Source organism: Anabrus simplex, chromosome 2 (genome assembly GCF_040414725.1).
Source record: "Anabrus simplex isolate iqAnaSimp1 chromosome 2, ASM4041472v1, whole genome shotgun sequence".
Taxonomy (NCBI): domain Eukaryota; kingdom Metazoa; phylum Arthropoda; class Insecta; order Orthoptera; family Tettigoniidae; genus Anabrus; species Anabrus simplex.
In genome coordinates this window covers 483,783,043-483,807,111 of record NC_090266.1, presented here as the reverse complement: position 1 = coordinate 483,807,111, position 24,069 = coordinate 483,783,043, and the positions used below count along the sequence as shown (strand labels likewise).

The 24,069-nt window shown below is 42.8% G+C and overlaps 1 protein-coding gene across 3 annotated transcripts in view; it reads right to left on the bottom strand.

The window, feature by feature from the left end:
• The window catches only part of GlcAT-P (Glucuronyltransferase P), a 1,177,810-nt gene that overhangs the window by 1,021,933 nt on the left and 131,808 nt on the right, over positions 1 to 24,069 (bottom strand). For 2 of the 3 annotated variants that reach the window (XM_067140864.2, XM_067140867.2), the window contains one exon: positions 13,529 to 13,579. The exons of the other annotated variant lie outside the window; for it this stretch is intronic. The gene's annotated coding sequence lies outside the window, so the exon portion shown is untranslated. The remainder of the gene's footprint in view (positions 1 to 13,528; positions 13,580 to 24,069) is intronic. 3 annotated transcript variants of the gene reach the window in all.

Here is a 24,069-nt window from a genome sequence, read left to right as displayed (position 1 = left end):
AAATTCAGTTTTATACTTGTTTTGTGTTATATAATTTTATCATTGTGTGTGCGTAGGTAGTAATGAATTTGTTTTCATGTTGTTATTTTTGTTGTTGCAATACGTTTTATACACACTTAATAACTAAGGGCTATTGACCGTCATATCCCTTGCACCTCAACCAGAAGGGTGTTTAGGGGTTGTAGTAAGGATGTAAAGAAGAGGGCATACAAGTCTCTTGTAAGACCCCAAATAGAGTATGGTTCCAGTGTATGGAATCCACACCAGGATTACTTGATTCAAGAACTGGGAATAATCCAAAGAAAAGCATCTCTATTTGTTCTGGGTGATTTCCGACAAAAGAGTAGCGTTACAAAAATGTGGCAAAGTTTGGACTGGCAAGACTTGGGGGAAAGGAGACGAGCTGCTCGACTAAGTCGTATGTTCCGAGCTGTCAGAGGAGAGATGGCGTGGAATGGCATTAGTAGACGAATCCGTTTGAATGGTGTCTTCAAAAGTAGGAAAGATTTCATTATGAAGATAAAGTTGGAATTCAAGAGGACGAATTGGGGCTAATATTCGTTTATAGGAAGAGGAGTTAAGGATTGGAATACTGTAACTAACCAAGGGAATTGTTCAATAATTTCCAATTTCTTTGAAATCATTTAATTAAAGGCTAGGAAAATAACAGATGGGGCATCTGCGACCTGGGCGACTGTCCTAAATACAGATCAGTAGTGACTGACTGACTGATTTATGCATACAGTATTTGTATTTACAGCGAGTTTCTATTTCATTCCAAGTGTGCGGTTATTCGTTTTTACTATTCATAATTGGCTTACTATTAGTTTGTTCAGCTGAAGGTTAATTTTAGGTTAGTCCATTTCTAGTAGGTAGTGACTATCACTGGGTTACGAACTGGTTATTTCGGTTTTTTAAATTATGTATTGTGGTTCATAGCATTTCATTATCGTTTTCCGCGTCAAAAATTCCCGTCGTGATATTGTGATTTACGTGTACGTAACCTGTTGATTATAGTTAGCTTTTGAGAAAAGGCAATGCGAAATATTTCAACTAATAACTGAGTTTTATTCTCGGTTTAAGCTTAAAAGTTGTTTATGAAAATATGATAACGCTCCGTCTCTCAGGCGGCAGCGCGCCGCCCTCTCACCGCTGGGTTACGTGATTGTTGGAAGAAGCGGAAGTCGGACAGGTTTTTCTCCAGGTACTCCGGTTTTTACTGTCATACTGCATTCCAGCAACACTCTCCAATATAATTTCATTTCATCTGCCAGTCATTAATCATTGCACTGGGGCAGTGGTATTCAAAGTGTGCTACACGTACTACTAGGGCAGGGCCTCTCAGACGCCCAAAATCTCACGCGTGCAAACTGAAGCGCAGAGCTACTGTGCACAGTGCATCGGTCCCACTCGGCTCGTACCAGCGCGTCGTCTCGGGGCGACTCGGCTAAGCTCGGCTCAACTCGGCTCAGATTTGGAGCGCTACAGAGCAAGTGAGGAAGAGGGATACAGGTGGAGCGAGCGAGAGAGGCGTGGGGAAAGAGAGAGGCAGCGCTATTGCTCCAAATCGAGGAGTGGGTGTCTGCACTCTGGTCAACCAAGCGAAGTCATCTTTTGCACCGTGCAATACGCAATGCACTGGTGCATGTACCCTGAGAGGCCCTGTATTAGGGGGACGGAGGGTCGTCTCAAGGGGTACGTAAATTTATCGCAGATTATAACTGTTTTCATTGAGCAGTTCAGAAAAGATTCGAGCCTGCTTATTTTCAACAAAATTTTGTTTTGATTTAGTGTTTTCGTCTACCACTACACAGAGTCCCTTTTCCGAACTATTCATTCTAATATACTGTATATATCAGTTAGTACTTACCATTGACTAGGTATATAAAAATGCTCGCTTTTGCTGCATTGCTTTTTAAAGTGTTTTGTTTCGAAATCCACTCATTCAATTCTTTTCAGTAGCAGCTTATATAGTACAATGCTAATTGTCGCATTAATAATTTTACTCGTATACGTATCGTTGCTAGGCATTGAAAACCTCGTAATTTCACTCACGAGAAAACCACGTTTCTTATGAAAGCCTGCCGCGTTTCCTGAGAAGGGAACAGAAGACTGGGAACAGGAACAGTTCTCCGGCCATTGGTGACCGCTGAACTTTGGGTTTCTTCTGTAAACTTTACTCCGAAAGAGGTACGAGACAATCAATATATTGTTGTTGTTACTAGCGAACAGAATGGTCTAGCGGCTTAGCTGCTTGCTTTTCATCACCGTGGTTTGATTTCTGGTGTTGCTGGGGTTGGAATTTTCATCTGAAAATCCCGTGGTTTCAGGAAGGGCATGCGACCATAAATCCAAGGCCACGCACGAGTCATCCACGCCTCAGTGCGTGCAGGGACCCTGAGCAAGCGGGAGAATCTTCGGAAGATGATGATGATTATAGTAAATATTATTCGGCATCCAGCATCAATCATTTGTTATTTCTGGTATAATCGCAATATACTCGTATTTCGGGGGTACAAAGGTAAAACAACTGAATTTTGGGGGTACGCCAACCAAAAAGTTTGAATACCACTACCCTAGAGGAGTTCGACAATCTTCGGCAGCCGCATAATTCCTATCCTCGCCGTTAGATTGGGGCTTCATTCATTCCATTCCTGACCCGGTCGAATGACTCAAACCAGGCTGTGGATTTTCATTTTAATTAACGCTTTACTGAATGAATCATGGCTTTTAAAACAACGATAATCCATGAGAGAGGCGTCGCACTGCCTATTCTTGGCAACATTATTTGCTGGTGTTTATTCTCTGTAGTTCAGCACTTTGCCACCCAACTGTCAGACCCCACCTCTGGAAAAAAAAGTATATCTCTCACGATCGCTTATAAAGTGTGCAATCTCCGACACGGCCAAGCTGACTGGCTTAGACGGCAAAGCTCTGGCCTTCTGAGCCCAATTTGGCGGGTTCGATCCCTGCTCACTCCGCTGGTATAGAATGTGCTCAAATACGCCAGTAACTTTACAGGCCCAATAAAGGTTTCCTGCAAGACAGAATTTCGGCACATTGTCGTCTCTGATAACCGTAAAAGTAATTAGTTGGGCCTAAAATTAACAATATTATTATTCTCCTAAGACAAAAATTGATCGCCCGAAAAGTCTGAAGTCCCCGAGTACAAATACGACCGTAAGGAAGAAGCATATAATTATATAGATTTATTGGCTAGTTAATACATGAAATTTGTTCGACACTTTATTAATAAAAAGGCGCGCTTCTGTGCCATTAGAACGTGATTAAATTACTACATTCGCCACACATTGCCCTATACCCCACTTGGCACTTCCTTAACATAATAGAAGTACGCACGGTTATTGGCGAAGTGTATACTGGACAAAAGTACAAGGTGTTTCTAAACTTCGGGGGAGTGGGTGAGGGGGTGACTCCACACGATAAAATGTCCCTGTGAACCTACTGTATGTCCTACAGTGCGTTCGTATTGAGGTACAGAAGTTGTATATGGCCACTAGCAAACTGACGTTTTTGTCGTCCGTCGACCGGTTTATTCATCGATGAGACCAAATTTAGAGGAGATGGCATCATAAACTGTGCTGTTTTGAAACTCCCCTGACCTCCTAGAGGGATACGCCACCTGTACTACTGGAACATGTGCTATTAGCAAATCGCTACTCCATGTGGTTCTTGCATGATGGGGCTCCACAGCACTTCATTTCGCATTTGCGCCGATTTTTTGACAATACCTTCCCACGACGGTAAATCGGGCATCAAGGTCCAGTGTATTGGACTCCCCGGTTTCCTGACCTTCACCCACTGGATTTTATCCGTGAACAATATTGTGTATGTAACTCTGGTTAACGACAGCAGCGACCTGGAACTGCGTATCGATAACGCCGTGCAGCTCTTCAACAGAACCTCGGTATCACCGAGCTTCACCAGTCCATGTTGAGGTTGTCCATGGCGGACATATCGAGCATCTTCAATGATGTGGCTAATGTACGTTCTTTAACTTCGTTCCATGTAACTCAGTTACAACGCTGTGTAGGACATCATTATGTTTATTGTGACTTCTTTTCTTTTCACCCCCAAACCCCTTCCCCCCATCCCGACGTTTGTTACAAATGTTTAGGTGCACTCTGTATAACAAAGTGTTATAACAAAGTGTTATACAGATATGGAAGACCATAATAGTGTCCACGTTTACGAAGTCTGATGCTGATTCTTTCGTGCAAGTCTACTCAGTTGTTGTGTGAGGGAGTTTAACAACCTACGATGCCTACCCTATTAGAACTTGCTTTGTGCAGTCTCTTCTGCTAAGAAAAACTTCCCCATGAAGAGTTTTGGACAGGATGTCAACAACGAACCAAAAGTATCAGAAAGGTCAGCCTTGCGAAATTCATTAGCACCAAGTGAGTTGGCCGCGGGGTTAGGATCGCATAGCTATGAGCTTGTATTCGGGAGATGAGTTGGAATCCCTCCGTCGGCAGCCTTGATGATGGTTTTGCGTGGTTTCCTATTTTCTCTTCAGGTAAATGGTGTGGCTGTACCTTAATTATGGCCACGGCCGCTGCCTTCCCAATCCTAACACTTTCCCATTATTACGTCGCCGAAAACCTTCGATTTGTTAGTGCGACGTTAAACCACGAGCAATTAAAAGTCAGTACCAAGGAAAATAATACCGTACTCTCCTTTCCGGTTGTTTCTGTGGTGGTTGGTATTGTGATGAGTTGTATATAAATGAAGAGAAAATGTATTAAGACGAACACGAGTATCCAGTCCCCGAGCCAGAGATATTACCATATTAAGTTAAAATACCTGTCCCCGCCTGGATTCGAACCCACGGACCGAAGGGAATTACGATGACCACTGAAAAAGCTGGACACTGTGGACATTAATGTAGTCCATGAGAACTTCAGTTAAGTGAAGCAGGAATGTTTAGTTTCCCTGAAACTGAAGTTTAACATATTCTATCATCTCTGTCGTCACAGTGAATCTCCCGTTGGATAAATAAGATAGTATAGTACTACAGAAAGTAAATAAAAAGTAGAGAAATATATGTAGGGAAGGGAAGGGGCAGTTGCAGCTTCTCCCCCGTGGACGTGCAGGTTCCTTTTTGTTTTAATTCTTCAGTGTGGTTTTTAAGTGCTTAACTGCTTCCCAGGTGCTATTTACATTTTCGCGGCATGCACACTGTATACTTGACGGAATGGGCGTTTTAACAGCATATTTGTTCTTCTTGGAGCGCTTGTTCTTCTTAGTCATAATCACGATGACTGTCGTCAGCAAATGCATCACGTCTGGATCTCTCTTTCTCTCTCTGTCTCATATCTTCAAATTTCAAGAGTTATAGGCATATGTGACACGCACAAATCTCTCCTGTGTTAAACTATCTCAAGAACTACTCGTAAGTATTTCACTTTTAACTGTCATTAAAATACTTATTTAACGGCAAGCTGGTCTGTGGACTTCTCAAACAGCTGCGGTCAATATTTCATTTCCTTGTGATCCACACCAAATAAGTACAGATGATAAGGGCATGGGAACTCGAGAGATTCTGTGCTATAATTTGAGTGATATGTAGGAGTCTATTTTACGGCATATCAAGAAATGACCCCACACATATCAAGACACGAATTAAGTTGACGAGCTAATTAATAGAAACCAGATGTATTTTACGGTCAGTGGTTTACAAGAAGGGAAGATCCGAAGTTAACGTGGCACCGGGCTACAAATGCAGTAACTGGTAAGACAGGTCGAAATCTATCCTGAATACTTTTTGACATAATCGTTGTACTATAAGAGGACAACGTGAAGAAGATCAGCCACCAGATGGAACTATAAGTCTCCGAAATCATGTGCCGAATCTCTCATATAGATCAATGAGAAGTAGTGCGAGTAGACTATCGAACATACACTGTACATGTTGGTTGGAGTGGACACAGCAGTGTCGTCTCAGGTACTCGAGGCCACCACTGATAAGCTGCGCCGCGCGCACTAGTCAGCGGTGGGGTGTTACACTGCGCACAGCAATAACATAACAGTTTGATGGTTGTTTTAAAGAAAGCAAGACTGTGGAAATGAGTTCCCTATCCTATTAACTTAGTGGAGTTTGTAATGAGTTATTTCCGCGAAAACGGGATTTTGTTTTCCGGAGAAATTGGCTCGAAAGGAAATTGGGCAATATCTGATTGATGTGATAGAAAATAATTGTAGAGGAGTGCAACGTATTGAGGAGGTTTCTCTGGATGTACATATTGGAGGCAGTGAAAGCAACTCAAGTGATTCGGTTTTTCTAAACCTTCTACCGATCGCAAGTGACGTTCCGGGTCCGAGTTCGAAACTACAATACGACTCTCCGGACTCTAGTGATGCTACGAGTTCGTCGTCATGCAAATCGTCCGATTCTACTTATGTTCATAGTCCCGTAAAAAGTGTACGAGAGAACATCAGTGTGGAGTACAAGAGGAGGGCTGTAAAATTCTGCTTAACGAAGATGGTAACATGCGATTATCACTTTCGCACATCCGCAAATACTTCAATTTAGTGAAGTCGGAGCGATATCATCATTTGTGGAAGAAGCAGTTAGAAAATACGGGTATGTCGCAAGTCCGACTGAACATAAACACATTATGTGTTCCCGTTTCCAGGAGGCAAGAAGGGGAAAGCGAAATGTAATGTTGATGATGTTTGTTGTTTAAAGGGGCCTAACAGCTAGGCCATCGGTCCATAATTATACGAGGTTCAAGGAAATGAAACGATAATTAAAACTTCAAAATGTATCCACTGACAAGAATTTAAAACGAATGATGGTGAAAAAATGACCACAAATCCAAAACAATCAGTGGATCTGATTCACAATGCCTTATGTCCGACTCGTTGGCTGAATGGTCAGCGTACTGGCCTTCGGTTCAGAGGGCCTCGGGTTCGATTCCCGGGCGGGTCGCGGATTTTAACCTTCATTGGTTAATTCCAATGGCTCGGGGGCTGGGTATATGTGTCGACTTTATCATCATTTCATCCTCATCACGACGCGCAGGTCGCCTACGGGTGTCAAATAGAAAGACCTGCACCTGGCGAGCCGAACCCGTCCTGGGATATCCCAGCACTAAAAGCCATACGACATTTCATTTAATTTACAATACCTAATTTTCTGGGATGATGCTTGTTGTCCAAAGAGGACCAAACTCCAGGTCACCGGTCCCTCATAATAGTACTAATCACTGGTAAAGCAGAACCTTGATGTTTCTCCTATAGTATTACTAATCACAGGTACCGAAGAATCAAAACGAGGGGCCGATGACCTTAAATGTCAGGCCCCTTTAAACAACAAACATCATCATCAAGCAATCAAAACGAGAGGATCGTCTTCTCGTTACACATGCGCAACCAAAGGTGTCTATGTCCACCATCCAGCAACATGTAGTGGCATCGCTAGAGACCTCAGTGTAAATCAGCTGCATTTCGAGGCACCTCGTAGAACAGGACCTGCACTTGTGACGTCCCTTACGTTCTCTGCCGTTGATACCCTAACAGCGGCGTCATCATCGTTTGGAGTTTTGTCGTGAGTAGGCGGCATTGGCTGCTGAGGACTGTGACATCGGCGTATCTTCGTTTATCTCAAACTTTCCAACTTCAAGGACTTCGTTTATCACGCCTATAGTAATGATGTTCACCCTGCCTTCACTCAGACTGTTCCCTGACATCTGACTCAACTTCACCCAGTCACGTCACACATCTACCTCAACATGCTTCCAGAATTTTCTAGTGTGTGTTTCTCGTGTGCTGCTTCTGAGTGTCTCGATAAACTTGGGGTGTAAATGCCTCTCACTTATACTCGCTCACCAGTCCACGTTGATACATCAGTGGTGGCTGGAAAGCAGGAATAATTTCTATTCCCCAGTTCGTAGGAATCTACGGCTCCCTCTCCTTGCCCAGCATGCTCTTGCTCATACTGAGAATTAAGACGCCCTTGCATGAAGTGGGCAAACTGTAGTTTGTCTTCTTACTTAAAATCTTTACTTTACTGGGGGAACTACGGCCTGGTTCTATGAATTAGTTCTCAACAGCTATAATAACAATAAGAAGAAGAAGCCAGACATGCCATCGAGAAGCTTTATGAAATTGCTGTCAAAACTGACCTCCACATCTGTTACGAAAAAACACAGTACATGGACTTCAAGAACTCAAACCTGGTTCCACTCGTGACCCAATACAGCAGCGTCACACAAGTAAAACAATTTAAGTACTTAGGTGAAGTTATCGGGAGCACTGGCAACTAAAAAGAAGCCAACAGAAACCATGCTGAAAAATTACGTAAAGCCTGTACAATCACCTGGAACGTTTACAACGAGAAATCACTTTCCACCAAGGCCAAACTCCGATACTACACCACTGTTCTACCAGAGGCACTCTACGCAACTGAAACATCATCATTAAACATCAACATTACAGACGTTGAGAAAATGGAACGACAGATACTGAGGAAAATATTCGGACCCAAGTCTGAAGATGGCATTAGGATGCGAAAAAGCTCGGAGGAACTCGACTGAGCGATTCACTTCACTTGCATGCAAAGGACGTATGAAACTCTACGGGCATTTAGAACGAATGGATGACTCACGATTGACCAAGAACATTTTTTTCGTTATCAATGGAACACGACAAACCAAAGTGCGCTGGCTGGTAGACTCCCAAAATGATCTCGCAGAAGTTGACATTGACCCACTGGAAACCACAAGGACTTCATAGAGACTAAAGGTCAACACCCACAAGTTTGCGCCCAATAATCCGAAGGCAGGAAACACGTGGACACAGGAAAGACGACAGGCCCATAGTGGAAGTATGAGCAAGTTTTGGGAAGATAAGATGAACAAGAAGATCAAGAATACCAATGTTAAAAAATGGTTCTACGTGCTCCTTAGAGGGCCAAACGCATGCATATAATAATAATAATAATAATAATAATAATAATAATAATAATAATAATAATAATAATAATAATAATTGTGTTACTACTCTTTACAAAGAAGCTCGCTACCCGTAACAGGCAATGCGCCACAAGACTGACGACGGACCGTTTCTAGTGACGAATCAAGATTTTGTCTCGGCACGGATGACCACCGTACCAGAGTATGGAAGCAGCACCCTACTGAGCGCGCATTTCCAGCCTTCCTTGCTGAGTGGCATACCGCCAGATCTGGGCTCGTGATGGTGTGGTAAACAATCTCCTATACTTCCAGGACTTGTCCGGTTATGCTGAGAGGAAACTTTATGACACAAGTATGCGTTCATTTTTTTTTGCTAGGGGCTTTACGTCGCACCGACACAGATAGGTCTTTTGGCGACGGTGGGATAGGAAAGGCCTAGGAGTTGGAAGGAATCGGCCGTGGCCTTAATTAAGGTACAGCCCCAGCATTTGTCTGGTGTGAAAATGGGAAACCACGGAAAACCATCTTCAGGGCTGCCGATAGTGGGATTCGAACCTACTATCTCCCGGATGCAAGCTCACAGCCGCACGCCTCTACGCGCACGGCCAACTCGCCCGGTAAGTATGCGTTCAAGACATTCTGAAACCTTATGTGCCTGTCTTCATGGGGCGACTCCAAAATGCGATGTTTCAACAAGATAATGCCCGCCTACACACTGCTCGGGTTTCAAGGACTGTCTTCGTGCTATTAACACACTTACTTGACCCGGTAAGACCACGAAAGTGTCATCCATAGAACATGTACTGTACTAGCTAGGACGGAATCTCTCGTCATCATCGGGTCTACCTGATATGAAGCGGCAGTTGCAGTATGGTCCAATTATCCAAAGGAGAACATTCAACGTTTCCACGATTCCATACCACACCGAATCACTGCGTTCATACAAGCTAGGGTTGGTGCAACACAGTACTGAAATGTACTTCCCAAAATTACAATTTTGTCGCAATAAACGGTTCATTTGTTTTGATATTGTAATCTGTTATTTGTATCATCGTACCCGTTGTCTGTGCTGAGTTTCATTCCATTTCTGTGTTTTCTTCTGGGACCAGCTATTTTTAAAAGGGGAAATCATAGTTGTTGTGGCTGGGTAATTACTCTTTAACCTTACTTCATTTTAACTTGTAACGTTAAGCTAGTAGTAAGCTCAACCTATAGTTTTGTAAGTAATAGCGTTAAGTATTGGAAATAATTAGGTTATGTATGAAACTGTATGTGATGCTGGATTTAGAATGTTAAACTAGTAGTATTCTTTGTAATACTTTTTCCATGGAATTGATTATTATACTCGTGCTGTTGTAGTTGTTGGGGAGTTATCTTTTTAACTTGACTTTATTATCACTTGTAGTGTTAAGCTAGTAGTAAGTTCAACCTATAGTATTGTAAATCGTAGTGTTAAGTATTGGAAATACTTAAGTTGTGTGCGAATTTGTATATAATGACGCTGGATTTAGAAAGTTAAAGTAGTAGTATTTCTGGTAATTTTTTTATTTCCATGGAATTGCTTGTTGTACTCTTGCTGCTGTTGTTGTTGTTTTTGTTTTGTTGTTGTTGTTGTTGTAGGGTAATTATTGTTTAACTTCACTTTATTATCACTTTTAATGTTAAGCTAGTAGTAAGGTCAACCTATAGTATTGTCAGCCGCAGTGTTAAGCGCTGGAAATACTTGAGTCGTGTGTGAATTTGTATATGATGATACTGGATTTAGAATCCTAAACTAGTAGTAATTCTTGTAATATTTTCTTTCCATGGATTCGCTTGTTGTACTCTTGTTGTTCGTTTGTTCTTGTTGTTGTTGCTGTTGTTGTTGTTGTTGTTGTTGTTGTTGTTGTTGTTGTTGGGTTAACTTTACTTTATTATTACACTACCGAAAGTGACCACTGCCACCGGGATATTTCCCATTTGCAATGTATTTGTTAATAATAATAATAATAATAATAATAATAATAATAATAATAATAATAATAATAATCATAATAATAATCATAACACAGAAACACGCAATAGTGAATACATCCCTTCATATAGGAATTGTGACAGGAAAGGCACCCGGCCGTTCAACAGAGCTAAGTACAATGAGGGACACAGTACGCACCCACGACCCCACCAGGATGTGGCAAAAGCGGTAGTAGAAGAAGAAGAAAACGAGAAGATAATAATAATAATAACAATAATAATAATAATAATAATACACTAGTAGTTCCTTCACTTTCCCCCCTATGACATGACTACGTCAGTAACCTAATCGTACGTGAAGATTACTATTTTTAGTCAATATATATGCTAATAATAATAATTACAGATCCGAGCTTACCTTCCCTTTCCTAAATCAGCAATTGTTTGACTACCCTTTAGCCCCGTTTCTTGATACGGGATCGGGAATGAGGTGAGATGAAGTTATATGGCACGTTTTTACGACCGGATGCCCTTCCTCACGCCAACATCAGTTGAGGAGCTAATGCAGATGAAATAAATGATGGTGAATGAAACTGAGTAAGGAGGTGGAAGGAATCGGTTGTGTCCTATGAATTGGAAGTGTCCAGGCATTTGCCTGGAAGTGAAATCACAGAAAGCCATTCTCTGGACAGCCGACTGTATGTTTCGAATCCACTCGCCTCCTAAATCACAATTGAAATTAAAGTAGTGAAATGAATTGAACGATGAAGTATGAAATAAAAATCATTAGTCATGTATTAATTCAATCGAAACTTCTTTGTACTTCATAACAGACAATAGAAACGTAACAAGAAAACCGAAACTGACATTTATAGATTCCTTTTGAATTTGCTTTGCGTCGCGCCGACACAGATAGGCTTTATGGCGACGATGGGACAGGAAAGGCCCAGGAGTGGGAAGGAAGCGGCCGTGGCCTTAATTAAGGTACAGCCCCAGCATTTGCCTGGTGTGAAAATGGGAAACCACGGAAAACCACCTTCAGGACTGCCAACAGTGCGGTTCGAACCCACCTTCTCCCGGATGCAAGCTCACAGCTGCGAGCTCCTAACCGCACGGCCAACTCGCCCGGTAAATTTATAGTGTCTTCTTTTTATGTCAATTATCCATCCAACGATCTCCCGAACCTTATATACTCCTGATAATGATGATGATGATGATGATGGGGTGGTGATTAAATTAGGGGCCTCTATAACTTTTCTGTAGGGGGCGATGATCTAGATATTTGGCCCCTTTAAAAGACAAGCATTATCATCAAGTTTCCTGCCTCGTACGCCAAGGCATTGTCAACTTACTATTAGGACGATCCTTGGATTCGACTTGGACATTTAGGTTTGCGTCACTACTGAGTAGCTATAAAACAGGCCAGCACCGTAAGTGGGTATAGCTACATATTAATTAAATGGGCATTATATATAATATTAACGTGTATAGGCCCTATGTGCTTTATAGATTGTCATCTAACATGCAGATGCTTTTGTTATTATATTTTTCAGTTCATAAACTACTTGGATTACCCCAACAATAGGTACTCTTTTCAAATAAATAAATAAATAAATAAATAAATAAATAAATAAATAAATAAATAAATAAATAAATAAATAAATAAATAAATACTATACAACGTGGAAATTATTGCCCGGCTCATTTGTTGAATAGTCAGCTTCGTGGCCTTCGATTCAGACGGTCCCCGGTTCGATTCCCGGCCGAGTAGGGGAGTTTAATAGAATCTGTTTAATTCCTCTGACTTGAAGACTGGTTGTGTGTGTTTGTGTTTGAACTAACACACTTCTCTTCAGACACATGCAACACATCACACTACCTACCACCACAGAAACACGTAATAGTGTATACATCCCTTGACGTAAGGTTGGTGTCAGAAAGGGCATCCGGGCGTAAAACGGATCCGATTCCATATGTGCAACACAGCTCGCAACCGCGACTCCACCCAAATGTGGGAAAAGGGAAGGAGGAAGAAGAAGAAATCGCGGCAATTAGTGTGGTTTTGTTACACTACTTGATTTATCGGCTAGGTACAAGGTTTACGAATAATGCCATCCAATGTTCATAAGCCGTGGTGGAGGCGATCAGGACAATTTTGCCTACAACTTTCATTCAGATTCAGCTGGAGCAAGTAAGGTAATGTCGTATTAACCAAGGTCTGCGGGCAGAATCTCCATTGAATTGTCTCTAACGGAGCCCTAAACGACATGTTAAATCACCTACTTTTTATTTATTTTTATGGTGTCGAAGGTGTCATGAAGTATCAGGTTCCATCAACAGCCCAGAGATCAATTTTTGGATTAATTTAATACCTTCTTCAGTCAAACCGTCGTTTAAATATGAAAACGGAACTGAGACAAAGCAGAACGACCACAGAGACTCCCAACTGACAAAGTACGTTATACAGCTTTCTCCAGGACTCTGGATGGGCACTGTGAGTTAGAGGGTTATCGTAATTATACCGATACTCGATATCACGGTCTATGATTGCTGGACAGAATTCTTTGAACACTTCATATACTCAACATCGTACGCGATAGAGTATCACAAGGTCATGCTGACAGTCTTCTAGAACTTACGAGAACTTCCGAAGAAGAATCAGCAGCTGGATAAGTGGTGGCCGAACTCACCTGTAACAGAATGAAATATACCAGTAAAATTTGTTATAATTTCGTGACAGCAACGAATGGGAAATAATCTCAAAATTTTGCAAGAAAAGGATGTTACCTATATATTGTACTGCTATTGACAGGATGCGATATCGCAGTGGAGAGGGGGATTCCCCCACCATCAACGATTTTATCTCAAAGGTTCTACCCCACAAAAATTGCCCGGGGGAAATTTTTTCATTATAAAATTATGAGCAAAATGTGAAACATATATATTACTGAAATTAATGTTTTTAGTGTGCATATTTTTATAAAAACGTCAGGAATAATACACATAATATAGAAATACAATAGAATGACTGCCAGACCTTGATCGGTAAAGCAACGTAGCGGTGGAAACTCCCTACCTGCAGCTTACTGTTCATGTTTCACTCAGGCAAGTCCATCTGAAACCCGGGTAAAAATATAACTCTGTGAGCTTGCATCCGGGAGATCGTGGGTTCGAGCCCCACTGTCGGCAGCCCTGAAGATGGTTTTCCGTGGTTTCCCATTTTCACACCAGGCAAATGCTGGGGCTGTACCTTAAGTAAGGCCACGGCCGCTTCCTTCCAACTCCTAGGCCTTTCCCATCCCATCGTCGCCATAAGACCTATCTGTGTCGGTGCGACGTAAAGCAACTAGCAAAAAAAAAAAATATATATATATAACTTTCTTGAAGCCCTCCTCCCTTGTCATCCCTCTAAGTAGCTCAATCCTGTACTTCTTGGAGAGGGTGTGTTTCCGATAGGTAGCCAACAGGACAATATTCACTTAAGGAGTGTACAAACTGACACATTTATTCAGTCAGCACTTAGCCCTGGTAGAGGAAGGCTCCACTAATAAGGAAAAAATTCACGACAAACCACGTCTCGCCTAAGCCTTCTTAAGAAAGGGACAGCCGGAGTAACTCTTCAATGTTTATCATTCCTGTTATAACAACATAATTTTAAAAAATTAAAATTTACATTTTACTGGGGGCGAGGGGGGAGATATATATATTTACACGGCAATTATATACTGCTCCCCCACCGGGTAATGCCTGATATAAAAACTAGTAGTTAAGCCCTATGATCCGTCTCCCACCAACTATTTCTCTCTTATTTCGCACACTGGTGTTTGACTCGTTTAGGAGAATGTAATGCCATTCATCGCCAACAAGATGTACGGATCCGATAAGAGTCTTGTTGTGGACTCTAAAGTAATGTGGATAATTGCACTTACAAATGGCCGGTTTAAAGTCATACTAAACGAAGCGCTACAAAGTTATTTTTGAAGAAATCGAAATTAAAATTTAGTCTGAACTGTCTTATAAAGAAAATTGTATTTCATAACCGTTCGTTGTCACGGTCACGGTTTATACTCATACGTATGCAGGTGTTAGAAACGACTTTGGTGTAAAAAGAAGTCAATAATGGATATTATTTAGTTTACTAAGAAGTTCCATGCCTCTGGTTCATTAAGGCTAAACTGAAATCTCAGTGACTTGGATGTTTAGTTAATTACGGGCGAATCCTTTCTCTCATAAAGGATATGACGTCTTTAGGCTATAACTGAAGTTCATTATGATACAGAGTAATTCCATCTTTTCTAAACCTGGCGTTAAGATATCACTAGCCTACATACATCCAGTATTTCAATCGTCTTTTTGTTTTTTTTGTTTTGAAAGGGGATCAATCATAGGAAGTTAACTTAAGGAAAATTTATTACCGGAAACAGAGTTTTACAAAAAATAATTGCGTTATTTCCTCTTTCGTCATCTATGACATATTTTGAAAACAGTTCGTGATAAAATGTTTTGTCAAATGTTGACACTTACAAAAAAATGATGGCCTTTTAACACAAAACAAAAAAATCCAACTAATAATTAGAACAAAATGAAAAACATTAGCAATCAAACTGTTATTTTAATTGAAAGAACACTGTGGTGTTCACTACATAAACAGTCACTTGAGATACAATGTATGGAAAGTTTTCTAGGTTAAAGTTGAGCTTTTTCCTAGTGGTTTAAAGTCGCACTAAAACATCGAATGTTTTCGACGACGGAAACATGGGGAAGAGCTAGCATTGGGAAGGTATGGGCCGTGGTTTTAATTAAGATACAGCCCCAGCATTTGCCTGGTGTGAAAACGTGAAACCAAGGAAAACCATCTTCAGGGTTGCCGACCCACCGACTCCTGAATGTAAGCTCACAGCTACAAGAAAGTTTAGCTTTAAGCATCACACAAATTAACACTAACTTTCAGACACCGTTGTTACCAGCCAATCCAAAATTAAATTTGAGCCTTCTCCTCATAATATCACTCAGTTTGCTTGATTTCAGAGAATACTTCCCTGATGGATATACCGCTTGCATTCGGGAGATAGTGGGTTCGAACCCCACTGTCGACAGCCCTGAAGATAGTTTTCCGTGGTTTCGCATTTTCACACCAGGCAAATGCTGGGGCTGTACCTTAATTAGGCCACTGCCGCTTCCTTCCAACTCGTAGCCATTTCCCATCCCATGGTCGCCATAAGACCTCTATCTGTATAGGTGCGACGTAAAGCAAGTTGCAAAGCAAAAAGAAAATATGGAAACAGAGTCCATTGATGGCGGTGTAACCTGTGACATAACCTTCCTTATCCTTCTCGTAAATAAAGTGAAACAATCTTGAGATAGAAGAGAACACTCCTTCTCTCCTTCGCTTATACTCACTTCTAATCGGAACAGGTATTTTCTTGTTAATAGTTCTAGATTTTAATTACACATTAATAATAAAACAGCAGTTTTATAAAATGCAGGCTAGTTTACTTACTTGCAAGTAAATTCAGACATGTTTCCTGGTTTCGGGATTCCACTGTATTTTGTCCTTTCAGTCTGACATTTTTTCTCTTACCACCATTTCCTTTCTCGCCACTTTCCAACATATTTCAATTCCAAGAAAACACCGTATGAGAGCAAAATACTGTAACACTTGCTGTCATCCAGTAGCCAGGAAATATTCAAGATGAATTAATAAAATCAAATGAAGGCGCAGCTCAATATTGTTCTGGTATGCCATCTGTAGTTTTGGAAACGAACTCACACACAATGTTCAACTGACATTATGTGCTATCTGTTGTTCCGTTTTGAAAGGGCATGAGTCAGTGACTGATGCCTTTTCAAATCAAATCCTAGAATTTGTGTGCCTGTAACTAACAGAACAAAGCACTGACAGGTGTCCTTCCTACACCAAGAGTTTGGTCGATGTCTGGAGAATAAAAAACGGGAAATGTCGAAACAGTGACAGATGCATCTCAAAACAAAGCGATGTACAAATAATCTGAAGGAACACAAACAGAATGACTATATTTACCTACCTTTTTTGAGAGAATACGGTCGGCGATGTAGAGTGGGTCTCGGTCCACAAGTGGGCACGGCTGATCCGTGGTTCGACAGCTCTGACCGGATAACCGAGCACATGGCCACGGCTCTACCGTGGCTATACGCCTCTGTATACGGGAGAGGGAGAGTGGCTGGTCCCCACCGTCGGCTGTCCTGAGAATGGTTTTCCGTATTTTTCCATTCTCCTGCATTAGGGCGAATGCTGGGACAGTTCCTGGTAGGTATAGGCCACGCCCGCCAACTCTCTCGCCTTCTCCGCACATCTCCTTCCGATACAAATCTCCTAGCATTAGAGTCGGAGTCACCCTGTAGGAGGCCCGGCTACCCCTTCAGGGGAGGAATGAAAACATTTAGTAGTAACGGTAGTCAGTATTAGTAAGTAATACAACGTCCATCTGGGGGCGTCAAGTATCTGTGGTCCGACACCGTGGTTAGTCCGTTCGAATCCCGCTGGTTTCCGTTCTCCTGCGCTAACGCGACTGCAGGGACAGTTCCTTTACAGGCCACGGTCGCATCCGCCTCACTTCCTCCGTACATCACATTACCAACACAATCTCCTTGGCCAGAGAGACGCCGTCAACGTCAGAACCTCGAGGTTCAACACTATGTTTTTCCTTCACGCACCAACAGAAGTCGTAAATTTCGTAATGAATTTGAGGAACTTTTATAGTAGTCTACTCTCAGAAACTGAAGGCAAGTAATCCGCCGTCCCTGAAGATGACAAATATGACGGACTGCTGTCATCAAATGCTTCCTTATGAGTAAAACAACCGGTCTGCCATATTCGCTCATGCGTTAGTTCTCCCTGCAGCATTACGGCCAACTGGGGTTCAACTAAAATTAATTTTTTTCACAGTACCTGTACTTGCATCTATCGATATATCTTCCTCTTAGCTGGACATTTTGTGAAACACATCTAGGCGTACTAAGGCAGTCTGACACACTGTTTTGTTAGGCGTCATAGCTGAGTGCACAGGGTCTTGGTCTTTGGCCCTCGGGTTCGATTCCCGGTCTGTGAAGGGATTTTAATCTCAAATGATTCCTTGGTTCGGGGAATGGGTGTTTGTGCTGTCCCGAACACTCCTACAGGTAACGCACAACATTACATCACAAAATCATATAGATTCCATACATCGCAGGTGCCACCTACCCTCGTCGTATGGTCTGCTTCTGCACCAAGCTGGCCACCATCACACGAAATTCATGGTGTGAGTTACTGTAGTCACGTCCTAGTTCGTGAACCATGGGCAACGGCTGAGTGGCGTAATAAGTGGTCCTGAAAGTGGGGATACCAGTTGCTATGGAATGGGAGTGGACATCCCGGACATATTCTGAGTCATGGCCCTCCTTTTGCTCAGGCGGCTAGGACTATAAAATCCACCGGTGGTCTCTAACCCGTTAGAGGAGAGATCCTCACTTGGACTACGTGTAAGTAGAGTAGCATTATGCTTCATGAATTTACCCAGGTCAGAACATGTTAGGCAAGCCTCGGACCTCTGGGAGTAATGGAGTCCCACTCCCATATGAAGGGCGAGGGACTCCTTGGGAACAACTTGTCGAACGAAGTGGAATTCGATGGGGAGCTATCAAAATTAATGGGGCTTATGGAAGAAATAAAGTAGAACTGGCTGAGTCAGCTAAGAGGATGCATCTGGATGTAATAGGAGTAAGTGATATTCGGGTAAGGGGAGGAAACGAGGAAAAAATAGGAGATTATAGAGTGTACTTTACGGGTATTAAAAAGGGAAGGGCAGAGTATGGGGCAGGACGGCTTATCAGGAATACTATTGCACGCAACATAGTTCCTGTTAGGCACGTAAATGAGCGAACGATGTGGTTAGATTTGGCAGTTGGAGGAATTAGGACGAGAATTGTCTCAGTGTATTCACTATGTGAGGGTGCAGATGAGGATGAAGTTAACAAGTTTTATGATGCATCGAAGCCTCCGTGGCTCAGGCGGCAGCGCGCCGGCCTCTCACCGCTGGATACCGTGGTTCAAATCCCGCTCACTCCATGTGAGATTTGTGCTGACAAAGCGGAGGCGGGACAGTTTTTTCTCCGGGTACTCCGGTTTTCCCAGTCATCTTTCATTCCAGCAGCACTTTCCATTATCATGTCATCTCTCTGCCATGTATCATTGCCCCAGAGGAGTGCGACAGGCTTCGGCAGCCGGGACAATTCCTATCCTCGCCGCTAGATCGGGGCTTCATTCATTCCATTCCTGACCCGGTCAAATGACTGGAAACAGGTTGTGGTTTTCATTTCATTCATGAAGCATCGAGTGACATCGTAGTCAGGGTCAAGAGCAAGGATAGGATAGTGCTAATGGGCGATTTCAATGAGACAGTTGGAAACAGAACTGAAGGATACGAAAGGATGATTGGTAAATGTGGGGAAGATGTGGAAGCTAATGGGAATGGGAAGCGTTTGCTGGACTTCTGTTCTAGTACGGGTTTAGCAGTTACGAATACATTCTTCAAGTATAAGGCTATTCACCGCTACACATGGGAGGCTAGGTGTACCAGATCCATAATAGACTATATCTTAACCGACTTCGAATTCAGCAAGTCTGTTAGTAATGTACGGGGTTTTCGGGCAACTTTTCGATTATACAGACCACTATCTGATCTGCAGTGAACTAAGTATATCTAGGCTTAGGATAGAGAAAGTAAAATCCAGCTGCAAACGAATAAGGGTAGATAATCTCCAGGACGAGGAAATTAGACAGAAGTACATGGATACGATTAGTGAGAAGTTTCTAAGAGTGGACAGTAAGCAGGTTCAGAGTAGTGAATGGGTGGCATACAGGGATGCTGTAGTAGAAACTGCAACGGAATGCTAGGAACGACTGTGTGTAATGATGGGAAAAAGCGAACATCTTGGTGGAATGACGAAGTGAGAGCAGCTTATAAATGTAAAAAGAAGGCTTATCAGAAATGTCTCCAAATAAGGGTTGATGTTGACAGGGAATTGTACGTGGATGAAAGAAACAGAACGAAACATATAGTTGTTGAATCCGAAAAGAAGTCGTGGGAAGATTTTGGTAATAATCTGGAAATTAATAAAGTAATATTCTTAGGAAGGGAGGGAAAAAAGGAAATGTACAGTGTTTTGGGTAATTCAGGTGAACTCACAATAGATCACAGGGAATCACTGGAGAGGTGGAGGGAATATTTTGAACATCTTCTCAACGTACAGGGAAATCTTCCTGGTGGTGTCGCGAACAACCAAGCTGATGGGGAGGAAGAAAAGGATGTTGGTGAAATTACGCTTGAGGAAGTGGAAAGGATGGTAAATAGACTCCGTTGTTATAAAGCAGCAAGAATAGATGAAATCAGGCCTGAAATGAAGTATAGTGGGAAGGCAGGAATAAAATGGCTTCATATTGTAGTGAGCTTAGCATGGAGTGATGGTAAGGTACCTTCAGATTGGAGAAAAGCAATAATTGCACATATGTATAAGCAAGGGAACAGGAAGGATTGCGCCAACTTTCGTATCATTGATTAATATACCAGGCAAAGTATTCACTGGCATCTTGGATAGGAGGGTGCAGTCAGTGGTTGAGAGGAAGTTGGATGAAAACCAGTGTGGTTTCAGACCACTGAGGGGCTGTCAGGATCAGATTTTTAGTATGCGCCAGGTAACTGAAGAATGTTACGAGAGGAATAGGCAGTTGTGTTTATGTTTCGCAGATCTAGAGAAAGCATATGACAGGGTACCGTTGGAAAATATGTTCGCCATACTGGGGGACTACGGAGTTAAAGTAGATTGTTAAAATCAATCAAAGGCATTTATGTTGACAATTGGGCTTCAGTGAGAATTGGTGGTAGAATGAGTTCTTAGTTCAGAGTACTTACAGGGGTTATACAAGGCTGTAATATTTCACCTTTGCTGTTCGTAGTTTACATAAATCATCTGCTGAAAGGTATTAAATGGCAGGGAGGGATTCAGTTCGGTGGAAATGTAGTAAGCAGTGGCGTATGCTGGGAACAAAATGTGGGCTACCACTAGACTTAGGTTACCCCTTTTCGATAGTTTGTTTAGTGAATGTCAAGCCCTAAGCGTTCTGAGCTGCAGCCAATAGGCAACGGAGTAGCCTGCTGTGTTGTCAGTGCTGTTTCACAAGCTACTGCCCTGGTCTCTGCTGCTGTGAATAATCAACATCTGATGAGTGGAGATGGTAGCCTAAGGTTTAGCTTTGTGGCGAAATGGATAGAACGCATGCCTTTGGTCCGATGGGCCCGGTTCAATTCGCAGAATCAACCCCCTCGTACTCTTAATTACCCTGGCGGGGGAACTGGGTGTTTACCACGTCTTCGCCATTCAATTCATCCTCATCAGGCCACCACCAAGTCTATACAGATGCCATGCACCTATTATTATTATTATTATTATTATTATTATTATTATTATTATTATTATTATTATTATTATTATTATTATTATGTATAAAATGGCAGGGAGGGATTCAATTAGGTGGAAATGTGGTGAGCAGTCTGGCCTATGCTGACGACTTGGTCTTAATGGCAGATTGTGCCGAAAGCCTACAGTCTAATATCGTGGAATTTGAAAATAGGTGCAATGAGTATGGTATGAAAATTAGCCTCTCGAAGACTAAACTGATGTCAGTAGGTAAGAAATTCAACAGAATTGAATGTCAGATTGGTGATACAAAGCTAGAACCGGTCGATAATTTCAAGTATTTAGGTTGTGTGTTCTCCCAGGATGGTAATATAGTAAGTGAGATTGAATCAAGGTGTCGTAAAGCTAATGCAGTGAGCTCGCAGCTGCGATCAACAGTATTCTGTAAGAAGGAAGTCAGCTCCCAGACAAAACTATCTTTACATCGGTCTGTTTTCAGACCAACTTTGCTTTACGGGAGCGAAAGCTGGGTGGACTCAGGATATCTTATTCATAAGTTAGAAGTAACAGACATGAAAGTAGCAAGAATGATTGCTGGTACAAACAGGTGGGAACAATGGCAGGAGGGTACTCGGAATTAGGAGATCAAGGCTAATTTAGGAATGAACTCGATGGATGAAGCTGTACGCATAAACCGGCTTCGGTGGTGGGGTCATGTGAGGCAAATGGAGGAGGATAGGTTACCTAGGAGAATAATGGACTCTGTTATGGAGGGTAAGAGAAGTAGAGGGAGACCAAGACAACGATGGTTAGACTCGGTTTCTAACGATTTAAAGATAAGAGGTATAGAACTAAATGAGGCCACAACACTAGTTGCAAATCGAGGATTGTGGCGACGTTTAGTAAATTCACAGAGGCTTGCAGACTGAACGCTGAAAGGCATAACAGTCTATAATGATAATGTTATGTATGTATGTATGTATGTATGTATGTATGTATGTATGTATGTATGTACACTGACTGACAGAGCAAATGCAACACCAAGAAGGAGTGGTCAGAACTTTATGCCAATTGCAGGGTAGACTGACGTCACTGAGGTATGCTCATGATGTGAAATGCGCCGCTGTGCTGCGCACGTAGCGAACGATAAATGGGACACGGCGTTGGCGAATGGCCCACTTCGTACCGTGATTTCTCAGCCGACAGTCATTGTAGAACGTGTTGTCGTGTGCCACAGGACACGTGTATAGCTAAGAATGCCAGGCCGCCGTCAACGGAGGCATTTCCAGCAGACAGACGACTTTACGAGGGGTATGGTGATCGGGCTGAGAAGGGCAGGTTGGTCGCTTCGTCAAATCGCAGCCGATACCCATAGGGATGTGTCCACGGTGCAGCGCCTGTGGCGAAGATGGTTGGCGCAGGGACATGTGGCACGTGCGAGGGGTCCAGGCGCAGCCCGAGTGACGTCAGCACGCGAGGATCGGCGCATCCGCCGCCAAGCGGTGGCAGCCCCGTACCCCACGTCAACCGCCATTCTTCAGCATGTGCAAGACACCCTGGCTGTTCCAATATCGACCAGAACAATTTCCCGTCGATTGGTTGAAGGAGGCCTGCCCTCCCGGCGTCCGCTCACAAGACTACCATTGACTCCACAGCATAGACGTGCACGCCTGGCATGGTGCCGGGCTAGAGCGACTTGGATGAGGGAATGGCGGAACGTCGTGTTCTCCGATGAGTCACGCTTCTGTTCTGTCAGTGATAGTCACCGCAGACGAGTGTGGCGTCGGCGTGGAGAAAGGTCAAATCCGGCAGTAACTGTGGAGCGCCCTACCGCTAGACAACGCGGTATCATGGTTTGGGGCGCTATTGCGTATGATTCCACGTCACCTCTAGTGCGTATTCAAGGCACGTTAAATGCCCACCGCTACGTGCAGCATGTGCTGCGGCCGGTGGCACTCCCGTACCTTCAGGGGCTGCCCAATGCTCTGTTTCAGCAGGATAATGCCCGCTCACATACTGCTCGCATCTCCCAACAGGCTCTACGAGGTGTACAGATGCTTCCGTGGCCAGCGTACTCTCCGGATCTCTCACCAATCGAACACGTGTGGGATCTCATTGGACGCCGTTTGCAAACTCTGCCCCCAGCCTCGTACGGACGACCAACTGTGGCAAATGGTTGACAGAGAATGGAGAACCATCCCTCAGGACACCATCCGCACTCTTATTGACTCTGTACCTCGACGTGTTTCTGCGTGCATCGCCGCTCGCGGTGGTCCTACATCCTACTGAGTCGATGCCGTGCGCATTGTGTAACCTGCATATCGGTTTGAAATAGACATCAATTATTCGTCCGTGCCGTCTCTGTTTTTTCCCAAATTTCATCCCTTTCGAACCACTCCTTCTTGGTGTTGCATTTGCTCTGTCAGTCAGTGTATTATTATTAAATTACAATTTTGAATTTTATAGCATTACCATCAGCCGTGCCCGTCGTTCACTGGTTTATTAGCTTCTTTGGGAGATCAGTGATGATGTCCGAACCATGATCACAGGTTTGACTTGAAAGATTGCATTTCATTTTTGGAGATCAACCTGTAAAAATAAAACTGTATTACTCCTATAACAGTAGCCTGCAGTGTCTTTCTACAACGATGTACAAGCAAAAGGGAGTGAAATATCAGCACTCTGTTATCTGCATAATTAAGTCACAATTATGAGGTGAGGGAGTATATAAGATGAGGAACGCATGTGT